Source organism: Patella vulgata, chromosome 2 (genome assembly GCF_932274485.2).
Source record: "Patella vulgata chromosome 2, xgPatVulg1.2, whole genome shotgun sequence".
NCBI classification, from domain to species: Eukaryota; Metazoa; Mollusca; class Gastropoda; family Patellidae; genus Patella; species Patella vulgata.
In genome coordinates, this window is record NC_065880.2 from 43,982,538 (window position 1) to 43,994,858 (window position 12,321).

The 12,321-nt window shown below is 35.6% G+C and overlaps 1 long non-coding RNA gene across 1 annotated transcript; it reads left to right on the forward strand.

Moving 5' to 3' along the window:
• Positions 1-5,529: 5,529 nt before the first annotated feature.
• LOC130010911 (uncharacterized) lies at positions 5,530-7,952 on the forward strand. The gene is made up of 3 exons (XR_008786199.1): positions 5,530-5,643; positions 6,563-6,624; positions 7,785-7,952. It is a non-coding gene; the product is annotated as an uncharacterized LOC130010911 (long non-coding RNA).
• Positions 7,953-12,321: the final 4,369 nt, after the last annotated feature.

Here is a 12,321-nt window from a genome sequence, read left to right on the forward strand (position 1 = left end):
CCAATGCTGATTTAAATTACAAAAAAATTCGTGTTTTCAATGTCGAAGATTTTGGATGATATTGAGTTACGGACTTAGCTACTTTAAATAGTTTAGATGTCATTTGTTAGGGCATCGCTCAACAGCGTCCTCGCTTCGTACACTCTATCATTTAGCCTCGATCCGGGAGTATGACGTCAACGTAACGGTTAATCTCAGCTCACGAAGCCATAAGCCATTTAAAATTAAATCAGTCAACGAAATCCCGTTTAAATCCAAGCTGAATCCAAGCCATCCGTGGGTCTACAGAGTTGAGTTTGTGCTTGTTGTGTAAATAAAGATCTAATTTATAATTTCTATGACATCTGAAGCCTAAATAAAGACTTGCAATAATCAGATTTAGCTCTTGCATGATGTATGTTTAACTAGTAGTAATAATGTTACGTTTTCTACTTTCAAATATCAGAGCCCACTTTGTAAATTTTGCCAACGTATGAATATGGATACTAAATTCACCTTTTCTAATAATTATTGATTATAAGTTTAGATTTAATATATTATGAATATTGATAAATCTGGCACATAACTACGCGCACAGATAAATCCTGCTCTGGAAGCTTCTAAACTTGTGCTAAATTAGATATTATTCTCTTTGTTTCCTTTTTATAAAGTTCAGTTTACGATACGATCAAGAGGAGGAACATGGAATAAAATTTCATTGACCATTTATTACCAGACTTGAATGCTTAATTTGTCTCCCTTGTTAGTGGTGTACCAATACCGAGGGTTTGGAAAGAGACAACTTATAGTCGTTCGCGTTGCACGAAAAAAAAAGGAACCGTTTACACATTAGCCTGCAAGGAAAAAAACATCGACAGTAATTGGAAATCGAAATAGGAGTAAGCCGTAGCGCCGCTGTACAGGCAAAATGTCCGTCTTTATTAGCCCAGTTGGTGCAGAAAGTATAGGACGTTAAACCTCATTTCATTTCTTAATTTTTCTAATTCAGATTCATATATGCAAGGTTTATGTGAAACCCTGATATCTGCGTATTATATTATACAGACAGGTTACATAACTGATCTATTGACATTTATTTCATCTCATTACTTCTATAAATTAGTATTAGATTCTTGACAAATTATTCGCGGAAAACGAAGTAAGAAATGTCATATATATTCAACCAGCGGCTGCCAGGCAGGATACGCCCACATTTTCGAGAGATGGATAGAGAACAAGCTAAAAAGAAAGTGATTTTTCCTACAATCAGGGGCCATAATTCAGGAAATTACAATTCGATATGTGCAAATATCGAAAGGAACCGAGATCTTTGTGTTATAAACTTACATTTCAAGTTTCAACAAAATCGGATAAAAATTGTGACTTCTATAGGGTCCACAACCTTGATATACCATATTTTACGCTATTTGAGAACGAACAGCGGCCATTTGGTCTGTCAATTTTGGGCCGATTAACACGAAATTCGAACTCAGCCATCCTTAGGGTGATATAATAATACGGTTTTTTTTAAATCAGATAAAAATTATGACCTCTATAGGGTCCACAAGCTAAAAACGCTATTTTTCGTATAATCATGGGCCATAATTCAGGAAGTTACGGTCCGATATACGCGAATATCGAAATTAACTGAGATATTTGCGTTATAAACTTACATTTCAAGTTTCAACAAAATCGGATAAAAATTGTGACCTCTATAGTGTCCACAACCTTGATATACCATATTTTTACGCTATTTGAGAACGAACGGCGGCCATTTTGTCTGTCAATTTTGGGCCGATATACACGAAATTCGAACTCAGCCGTCCTTAGGGTGTAACGGTAATAATACGGGTTTTTTTTTAAATCAGATAAAAACTATGACCTCTATAGGGTCCACAAGCTAAAAACGCGATTTTTCGTACAACCAGGGGCCATAATTCAGGAAGTTACGGTCCGATATGCGTGAATATCGAAAGGAACCGATATCTTTGGGTTATAAACTTACATTTCAATTTTTGTTTCAACCAAATCGGATCAAAACTGTGACCTCCTTAGGGTCAACAACCTTGATATACCATATTTTTACGCTATTTGAGAGCGAAGGGCGGCCATTTTGTCTGTCAATTTTGGACCGATTTTCACGAAATTCGAACTCAGCCGTCCTTAGGGTGTAATGGTGATATAATAATACGTTTTTTTTTTAAAACGGATAAAAATTATGACCTCTATAGGGTCCACAAGCTAAAAACGCGATTTTTCGTACAATCAGGGGTCATAATTCAGGAAGTTATGGTCCGATATGCGCGAATATCGAAAGGAACCGGGATCTTTGGGTTATAAACTTACATTTCAAGTTTCAACAAAATCGGATAAAAATTGTGACCTCTATAGGGTCCACAACCTTGATATACCGTATTTTTTACGCTATTTGAGAACGAACGGCGGCCATTTTGTCTGTCAATTTTGGGCCGATTTTCACGAAATTCGAACTCAGCCGTCCTTAGGGTGTAACGGTGATATAATAATACGGTTTTTTAAATCGGATAAAAATTATGACCTCTATAGGGTCCACAATCTAAAAACGCGATTTTTCGTACAATCAGGGGTCATAATTCAGGAAGTTACGGTCCGATATGCGCGAATATCGAAAGAAACCGAGATCTTTGGGTTATCAACTTACATTTCAAGTTTCAACAAAATCGGATAAAAATTGTGACCTCTATAGTGTCCACAAGCTAAAAACGTGATTTTTCGTACAAACAGGGGCCATAATCCATGAAGTTTCGATCCGATACATGCCAATATAGAAAGCAGTCAAGATCTTTTGGAGATAAACCTATATTTCAAGTTTCGTCAAAATCGGATAAGAATTGTGACCTGTAGAGTGTCCACAAACAAATTGTGGACGGACAGGGGCGACGACAATATACGTCCACATGAAAATGTGGGCGTATAAAAACTCTTTTGTTGCATTTTAGCTGATAATCCATTGTCATGGTAATCTATTATTCTACCTGGCCGATGTTTATTATTTTGTATCTATCAGGGAAATGCCCGCCTCAATGTCATCATATTCAAATTGCCCTAACGACAACCTTTTTGTTCTGGTTTTTTTTTTTTTTTTTTTTTGCTGTCCATTCCATGTTCCAAACAGATCCAGCGATACGAAAAAAAAACGCGCCCAATGTATACATTGGTAGTTGGATCTCTGTCTCGGTGGGACTGGAAACCAGTTGGCGCTGCTGCTAATCGACTGCTTTTGGCTGGTATCCAATTTTCTCTGATTTCGGTTTCGATTTTAAAAGTTCGCAGTTTGCAGTCATTTATAATCACAACTTGGCATTTAGCCCCAAATTAAAATTGTCAGGGCAGACTGGTTAACTCTTGTTTCATTGCTCACCGCCCCTAAATCGCGGCGAAGAATACGTAACATGACGAGAAAACAAAACAGGTTTGAATCACTATTCCTGCACCTCACTCACAGATCACTCACAAAAATGCATACATTTCGATAATATTTCGTTATGTATACATGTATAACTACAAAATTCGGGAGCGAATTGTTTCTTTATAACATGTTGTCAGCCTCACATGGAGATCATTAGCTGATGTCCAGATTCGGAAACTGACTCAACTCGATCTCCCACTCTGTGATATGGTTGGAAAGTGTTTTGACGGTGCGAGCGATATGTCTGGTAAGGCATGGGTATACAGTAAATTCCAAGCGATGCTGCAGTCATAAATTCACAATATTTACATTGCTTCGATCATTGTTTAAATCTTTTTCTCGAAATGTGCTGAAACATTTCCCGAGGTCAAAGATGTGTTTACTCTTATTGGTTCCGTTTACACCTTGATGGAAGTGTACGTTTGGATGTTTACAACAAGCCCCTATGGGGGCTTCTGCAAGCAAAGGGAGTGCGGCGTTGAGATCATTTTCAGATACGATGGACAGCGAGAGTGGACAACCTGCAGCAGTCTGCTCTGTTAAACGGTTTTCCAGCACACAGACCCGTAACTAGGGGGCGCAGGGGCAACTTCCCCCCCCCCCCATCCTGTGAAAAAATTGTCGACCATAGATATACACTGTCCGTCAATTTTACAGCACCCCTGAGAACACTTCCCGCCCCCTCGTTTCTCTTGAGCTAGTTACGGCCCTACCAGCGCCTCCGAATATCTGCAGCGCGAGGATATCGATTTGGTTTCTGCAGTTGCCACTCTAAAAAAAACTACATCACCTCTTTGAGAACCCCGGATAAATTCGTGGAGTTTCTAGACAAAGCGAAAACGACGAGTGGGTGGTGTGGTATAGACAAGGTTTCAACACCAACAAGATACACCGCCACACGTTGCCACACCGACTGGCTGACGGCCGAAGTATTCGTGATGACACATTCATATGGACACACGAGAGACACTACGCGGTTTACTGGTGTATTGGATGAGATGGCCCGTCGTCAAGAGAATTGACTAGGTTCACCGATTCTACCTATTCTACTGCAAATCTTGAGCAATGCTGACTTGGACAATTTGTACACAAAACTTTGGAAGTTTATTATAAGTTTGTTTGGAGTATCAATTGACTTTATTTCCTTGAAGATAGGCATCGGGTCTCAGATTAAATCTCCGGGAATCTAGATTTCAAAATTTCCCTCATAGTAGTCATAACACACGTACTGTATGGTATGGCGTATGTCCGTCTTCATTAGCCCAATTCGGAGCAAAACAATAGGACGTTAAACCCCATTTCATTTCATTTCCTTTCTTTAAGAGTAATCCATTGCATTTCATTTCATGATTTCATGCTGTCAAATTTTCATGACTTAATCATGATCCCTCCACAAATTTAAGTGATTCTAGCATGTGCCACAGAACCAAACTACCAAAGATTGGCAGGCGCTGACACCTTCCACCGCCCACACGCCCACCCCCACCAAGTGCCCTGCGTTTCGTCTGACAGTTCCTTCGGAGGCCCCAGCACGTTTCTGCAGTAGCACGACACTTGACCAGACTGCGGCCCGTTTCCGTAGACTAGTACTAGTAGTAGTACCGGTACGTAAAAAATGTGATCATTTAATATTCAGAAGGTCGAAGTCAATCAAATGAAATTAAATATTGATGTGGGTGATTAAATATTATTTAAATTATTGAGAATTCGGCGTAGTTAGTTCACTATAGGTTTTTATCATTTAATTTCCAATTGAAAATTGCCAAACCTGATACTTTTGTTTACTATTGTGCAATCCCTATAATATTCAAAGGGAGGTGGCTCTTGAAATACTCTTTTTGCACACGACACGAAGGTAAAACTAGCTTCGGTCGTTTGCCATGCAGATACTCTACCACTGATCTATATAATGTAGACTTTTTGTTGTGTAAATTTCTGTATTATATTGAACATAGTCATGGACCATGTCCGTTATATTTCAATAATTATATTAGTTATTATTGCCGAATATAAAATATGAAGCCATTTATTGGAAATACTTCCAAGTGGCAATTGGTTATTTCTTAAAACGCCCGAATATATCCCTTTGTTATTTCCTTTTCGTGATCATGTGACCTGAGATAGTAAACACACGATCACGGGATACTTGATCAGTAAATTTTGTTCAATTTCCAACAACTGTTTTCGTTAATTTCTATCGAGTCACACAGGTTGAAGTATGTATCTTTCTATTTTGCTCCATGTCATCATCTAGATGTAAGAAAACTTTGGCATTCATTACTGGTGTGTTTTATCATTATGATGCTGATTCCATGTATTGGTACTAACTACTAAACTAGTAGACCGTAGCCCATGTGTGTGTCAAAACTCATGGTTTTCCCAGAGACTCAGGTCTACTTCCTCGTTACATTTCAAAGACTTGAAATTGATATAAATATCTCAATGATTTTATTTGATACATGTCGGTGTTTCTAAATGACCAATAGACCTCATGTTAGAAGTGAATCAATTAAATTTGATTGGTTTTGCAAAGTGGGTAATCCTGTCAATATCTAAAATTGTTGGTCATTGTTCACTTAGCATACTTAGTTTTACACTGAAACTCAAAAACAAAACTTAAATTAGTACGCTTAGGCAAACTGATTTCTAAAATTTACTTTTCAAAACAATATTTTAATTGGTGTCTACCACTAATCAGATTAATCCAAATCTTTACTTTATTTTAGGGTTGGGTTTAGCTTTTTTAATTAAATTCAATATTAGAGGTTCTTTCTAATAAGATATATTCTTAGAATTATAATTTAGTCAATTTGAATAACTTGGAAAGAAAGATGTTCCTCTTAGTAGCAAGCGAGTATTAAAGGCCCAATTGCAATGATGCACCGAAGATCATGCAAATTTCTCTTAACAATGCAGTGATAAAGCATCTATACCCTCATCGGACCAATGAGTGGACCCTGTTTCACAAAACAAAAACGATAATCATAGCATAGTCTATGTAGTTTATGTAATACATGTAACTATAAATAAGAAAATAACAATGGATCTATTTATCATCAATTTGAAGTCTGTGGCAAATGTTGTGTTTTTGACCAACATTCATTATTTATATATATGTATATATATCTGTTTCAGATAGTGGACCACCATTATGTCTAATCAACCGCCATCTTATACAGAAGCGATAAATACGCAAGGTAGAACTTCAATATACATGTATTTATAATAACTTTTTATATATTCTAACTTTATGTCAGAAGATAAGGAAATGGGAAGTTAAAAGCACTTGACAATCAGTGGATTACAAATAAATTTGAAAGAGTGTTGTAAAATGTGAAGAGCAGTTAACCAGTTAACACATAAATGTACAGTATGAACAATTTGTTGAACTACTAGATTCCGTCTTTATTAGCTCCGCCTAAACATACACTATGCAAGAGCTAAATCTGCCTATTGCAGGTCTTTCTTTAGGCCTGAAATGTTATATAAATTATTAATTAGACATTTATTAACAAAACAAGACCATAATTGACTTTCGATGGCATCGGATACTTGAGATTTTAACTAGATTAAAACTGTTCGCCAATTAAAAATTAGAAAGCGAGGCTAAGTCCCGATTATACCAGCGCCCTGGTTACCACTGTGCAAACATCTTGTCAAAACTACAAACAATGATAACTTGGCTGAGAATGAAGTAATTTGAATGAAATTTTCAATATTTTCTTTTTTTATCATCTATTTTTAAATTATTATAGCAAGAATGACCAACTCTTTACTAAACTATCAACTAATGTATCTTTAATGCACAAATGTAAAATAGAATTTGGTCCTTGTCATAAATTAGTCTCAGTGAATATCAACTTTTAAAACCTGTCTATTATTTCTATTTAGAATCACCTTAAAGGTACATTATGGGAGATTAGATAAAGAGCTGGCAGTTCTCACTATAATAGTTAAAAACTAGACAATGTAAAGGGAATTTGCTGAAAATTTCTGTCAAATCGATCCACTCAGAACCGAAATTTTGGCGATTGAATTTTCGACCTAGCCTCGATCATCATTACTAAAGTCATTACGATAAAAAACATAATCTCTATTATCCATTTAATGATTAAATTATAGATGGAAGTCGAACAGCAAATCGGAACCTTATCCAATAAACATTGCAGGCTACGATGCCATCATGAGTTAATTATGGTCTGCATAAGTTAATTAATGTCTAATTAATAATGTAGATACCATTTCAGGCCTAAAGAAAGACCTGCAATAGGCAGATTTAGCTCTTGCAAAATGCATGTTTACTTGATCGATTGTTTTTTAATATGACCTTAATTTTAAAATTAATGATTGATTGTAGGAGGGCCAAATTATGGAGCTATGCCTGCGGGTGCTGCCCCACCTCAAGGTTATCCTGCCGGTGCATACCAAGGTCCAGGAGGACCACCACCTCAAGGTTACCCTGCTCCTGCAGGAGCATATCAAGGTCCTGGTGGAGCACCACACGGTTACCCTGCAGGAGCTGCACCTGGTTCATACAACGATCCATCAAAATATCCTCCAGCTGGTTCGGCACCAAGTTATCAAACTTATAATGTCACAGTTCCACCCCAGACGCAGGTGGTCATGGTAGGGGGTTGTCCTGCTTGCAGGGTAAGTATATGTTTATTGATATTATTTAATGCCGTCGAAACAGGGCAAGTGGGGGGGGACTCACCCCCAATAATTTGCAAATTTATGTATTTAAACTATGCTGACAGCCCCCTCTCCCAATATGAATTTCGTTCAGACAGGCGTTACTAACAATAATTTTGACATTCTATCTCCATGTCAGATATGCCCAGAATACATTTGCATGCTGAAGGAGACACAGTATTCATATTTTGTCAAAACATGGGTTGGTTTCATTTCAGATTTTGTTTCAAGTAAGGTCATTTGTTAGAACTCAAGTCATTTATGCTTAGATTTAGGCATTTCTTATAAGAGAAGAGAATGAACTACATCCCTTTAATATTTATGTATTTCAGGTTGGACTATTGGAGGAGGATTTTACTTGCCTTGGAGTATGTTGTGCTATAGTGTTTTTCCCGCTCGGTATATTATGTTGTTTGGCTATGAGACAGAGGCGATGTGCTAACTGTGGAGCTGTCTTCGGTTAAAATCATTTTACCATGCAACTACCGATATTAGTTGTTTGGACAAATTCCAAATGATTTATGCAACCCAATTTAAGACACCATTAAATAAAATCAAATCATTTATTAACTATAAATTTTTACAATATTTAATTTTTGGAAAACTTTTTAAAGAATATATTTACATGTAGGCATACAAGGATCATTGATACATTTTCAAGATTAATTGTTACGAAGTTTGTTTTGATATAAAATAAGGGGAGGGTTTGGTTTTTTTGTTTTTTTTAAATATGTTTGTTGTTGATATGGTTATGAATTAAATAAATGTTTTTGTTGATATGTTTATGAATTAAATACATGTTAACAGTCATAACCTACTGTAAATATAAATGTAAATATGTATAAATAAGTAATTATAATGATGCTTTATTGAAAAATAGTTGATGTTCTAGCATTTCCTATTGTAAATACAAAAGATCTAAAAACACATTGGAGTAGATCTTTAATTATTTGTACGGATATTTGTTCAAGTTAAAAAAGAGCTCTTCTCCAAAACAGGCATAACTAGTACCAGTATTCATTTATTGTTACCTTAGACAGTTATCTTTGATAATACCAAAAGCGAAATGATGAAGTAGTGTGAGTCAAAAGAAAATTCAGTTTCTGCTTTCCAAATTTACTATTTTAATATGGGTAGTGTACAAGGCAAAAACAGGTGGGAGGGGCACGTTTAGTAGTAAAGATTAGTATATTTGTTTGGAGAAGAGCTTCATATATTACTTGTACCCAATAAATTATTTGTAATAGATTTTGAAAAATTTGACACTTACATTAGGTATTTAATATAAATGATACTGTAAAACAAATGTAGTTCATGTACTACTTTGAAATAATATACACTCCATTGTTATGAAGTATCAAATAATTTGAAACTCTTTGGTATACCATGGAACGTATACAAAACCAAATTTATTACTATTCCTGTTAAGTGTCTATGATAATATGTCCATTAATAAAGCCCAAATCAATAATCTGGTTATTTATCATGTATGTAATAACTTGTTTCATTTGTTATGTCTGGACTCATATCAAAGTTCTCAAAATACTGGGGACAAGTTATTGTTAAATCTTGTCAAAAGAACTTTTTGTATATTCATTGATTAAGCTTGTGCTTGCAAATCACACAATAAATGCATAATAAACTATTTTTTTCCTTTCCCACCATTGAAAGACACACAGGATTTGTAAACAAACTGCTTGAATGTACTTTTGTGGAATTTGTGCAAGACTGACTGTAAAAGGTCTGCAAAAGATACTGAATGTTGACAAATGTTAAAGTCATCATATCTTTGTAAATACCAAACGAAATGCGTGAACCATTTCAGGACTGATTTTGTTTTTAGAGATTCAACTTTAGAGATAAGAGTGTCTATGAAGACCTGGTTGTCCTGGGTGTCAGTGACTAGTTTCGTTTGTACTGAACCCTACAGACTGATCGGACTCACGTTCGTTCCTTCCTTGAGTTTTACGTCTACTTCCACCATGGGTGATATCCTAGACACGGACTTGCGTGGCAGGCATTTTTATTTATACTGGTGGGGTTTGCGAATTTGTTATCAGGGTAGGTAGCTCGCTTGCCGGGGTTGTACAGAGGTTTGACAACTGATTGTTTAGATTGAAGTGCCAGTGTCCATAATTTTGCTAACTAGGATGCCTTTGGTTGGTTTGTAACATTGTTACTTGTCATAACAATAGGGGGATAGTATATACAGGGTTCGTACGCTCCCTAGAAAGGCATGGAATTCCACCTATGAAAATTCCAGGCCTGGAAAACCTGGAATATGAGTATTTTATCATGGAAAGTCATGAAATTTTCACCTCCGTCCAGTGATCACCCTTTCTCCGAAATTTGATCCCATTTATTCAATTTGTAAAACTTATACGAAAGAAAAGCACCTTAAAGAAAAATAGATCCAAGAGTAGACAAACTTTCGTAGTCTTTTTTTTTTCAGACGTAACAGTCATTGGCTTGACAATCAATTTTTTGGCTTGATAATCTGGACTACGTCCTGGAGCAGTCGCGCTGAATTATCTCCCTTTCAGTTACTCGTCTGCTAGTCAGAGTTCAACTAGTGAGTTGTGTTTTTGCTTTCGAATAGCGTGATGAATTCTCTTTGATATACCCAACTAACTACAACAATATTAAAATACCCGGAAAATGTACATTTCAAGACTGTTGGATGACAAAAACTGATTTCTATTCATGGTTAATGCGTGACAAAACTAATTCACGAAAAGCCCGATGTTGCGCATGTCAGAAGTCTTTAGATATTATATAATAGTAATATGGGGGAAGCGGCTGTAAAAAGCCACGTCATGAAGAGCGAAAAACATTTAGATAATTACAGAAAATTAAAAGAGTGTGGTCTGACTCCTATTGGTCTGTTTTTTGCCTCATCTTCGGGTCAAACAGGGGGTAGTACAATTGAAATTTCAACAGAAATTTCTAGTTCACGTTGTGATAGTTTTGGCACTAAAAACGAAAGTAGGAAATCCCAATCATTGACTTCGCAGTGAATAATTGAACTTTGTTTAAAGTACTTGATGCTTTAAGATAACATTTACTACTCAGATTGTAGCCCGACTTTTATTTGGTAATTTAAGTGAATATTGGTATTAATGAAAGTTTCATAATTTGCAAGAAGTTGATTTCTTTGCATGACGATGTAGATTAGCTTATTCGTGCAGATTTAATTCAGTAAACATGCATAGACAAACTTCAGTGCAATGCTCTAATTTTGGTCCTGGAAAGTCATGGAAAAGTCATGGAATTTCTTTCACATTTTAGTGTACGAACCCTGTATATAGACATGGGTGTTGAGGTAACACCCATGAGAGGATTATAATAAGGCTAAATATAAATCCAAAGTTGGAACAGTCAGGGGTAGAGAATTGTAAAATAAAAATTGTTAAATTACACAGTATTTAACATTTTAAAACCTAACTACTTTATGGAATCAACGACAAATCTAAACTTGGGCACCCCAACCATTTTTATTTTTATAATATATTAAATTATTTAAATCAATCTCCATAAACATTTTGAATCGATAATTTGATTTTCTCATATCATTACAAATGTGCTTTTAGACACAATTTCGGTTTAAAAATAATTTAAAGTAACGATGCACAATTTGCATTTTTAGTTAAAATATAAAATTTCTCACAACTTAATCCACACTAATATGTATTCAAATTGATTAACATTGAATTAAGAAAACAAAATCAAAGTATGAATGTCAGATAACCTCCTGGCTCAGATTCAATCTGATTTAGAATAGTCCTGTCATTTCTGTTTCTAAAGTACAAGATGGTGTCAGGCTTATTACATGTATATAGCATAGCTCGATGAAATTTCAATTCAACATATCTTTGTAAACACTGAACTATGATGCAATGAGACTTTAAGCCTAGATTACCAGTTGATGAATACACCCTTATATGTTATTATTGGTCTTTCAAACTGTATACCATAAAAAAAAAACGTGAGCTCAGATCAGTTTCTACTTCCAAGTCAAATTTATATGGTTTTGAAAATATGCAGATCCCAAGTCATAGTTTGGAGCACACAGCTATGAATTGAAGAACAAAGACACATGTGGTTTAACACCCAACAAGGCCCCATGTTGACAGAAAATGGGCCTATAGATATCTACTATAGTCTCTGGTATATCAACACAAGTTCATGGATCTCATTAGTTT